This window comes from Fragaria vesca, linkage group LG1, assembly GCF_000184155.1.
Source record: "Fragaria vesca subsp. vesca linkage group LG1, FraVesHawaii_1.0, whole genome shotgun sequence".
NCBI classification, from domain to species: Eukaryota; Viridiplantae; Streptophyta; class Magnoliopsida; order Rosales; family Rosaceae; genus Fragaria; species Fragaria vesca.
In genome coordinates this window covers 1,817,397-1,818,481 of record NC_020491.1, presented here as the reverse complement: position 1 = coordinate 1,818,481, position 1,085 = coordinate 1,817,397, and the positions used below count along the sequence as shown (strand labels likewise).

General features: G+C 41.9%; 1 pseudogene; it reads left to right on the top strand.

The window, feature by feature from the left end:
• Positions 1 to 1,085, top strand: part of LOC101300287 — a 28,949-nt pseudogene that overhangs the window by 23,591 nt on the left and 4,273 nt on the right.

Below are 1,085 nucleotides of genomic sequence, written 5' to 3'. Positions count from 1 at the left end.
CAACATTTTTGAAGCCATGAGGTATCCTTTATCTGAGCTTAAACCGTGCTATTCTATTGATATTGTTGACTCTCTTGCGCAGGAACTCCTAAATTCAATGATTGATGATAAATTGGAGTACACCATTGCTTAAGGAGTGGGATACAATGCTGATGGTACTTATGTGTCGAAGGCAGAATTAGAGGAAATATGGGACGATGTTGTGCTTGAAACCGTTGCTGCTCTTGAAGGCCTACCAAGTAGTTCTAATCTCATATTGTCTCTTCCCATTTCCACTAACAAATTGTTACCATCTGTAGAGCAGCCACCCAAGTTAGAATTGAAAGCATTACCTAATCACTTGAAGTATGTGTACTTGGGAGCGAATGAGACTTTGCCAGCAATTGTGTCCTCCAAGCTAGATGAGGAACAAGAAAAGAGATTGGTGGAGGTATTGAAGAAGTACAAAACTGCTATTGGATGGATTTTAGCAGACATCAAGGGAATCAGCCCAACCACATGTGTCCATCGAATTTTGCTGGAAGATGGAGCAAAGCCCACTAGAGAAGCCCAAAGACGTCTTCACCAACCAATGATGAAGGTGGTTCAAGACGAAGTAATCAAGTTGCTGGATTGTGGAGTGATCTACCCCATATCCGATAGTAAGTGGGTCTCTCCTGTTCAAGTTGTTCCAAAGAAATCTGGAGTGACGGTTGTGAAGAATGCTGAGAATGAGCTAGTGCCCCAACGAGTTGTGACTGGACATAGAGTCTGCATTGACTATAGAAAGCTCAACGCCACCACAAGAAAGGACCATTTCCCCCTACCATTCATTGATCAAATGCTTGAGAGGTTAGCTGGTCACGAATTTTATTGTTTCTTGGACGGATATAGTGGTTACAATCAGATCTGCATAGCCCAAGAAGACCAAGAGAAGACTACATTCACATGTCCTTTTGGCACTTTTGCCTATCGGCGCATGCCCTTCGGTTTGTGCAATGCACTAGGTACGTTTCAAAGATGCATGATGTCTATTTTCTCTGATTATATTGAAAATATAATTGAGGTCTTTATGGATGACTTTAGTGTCTTTGGTAAGGACTTTG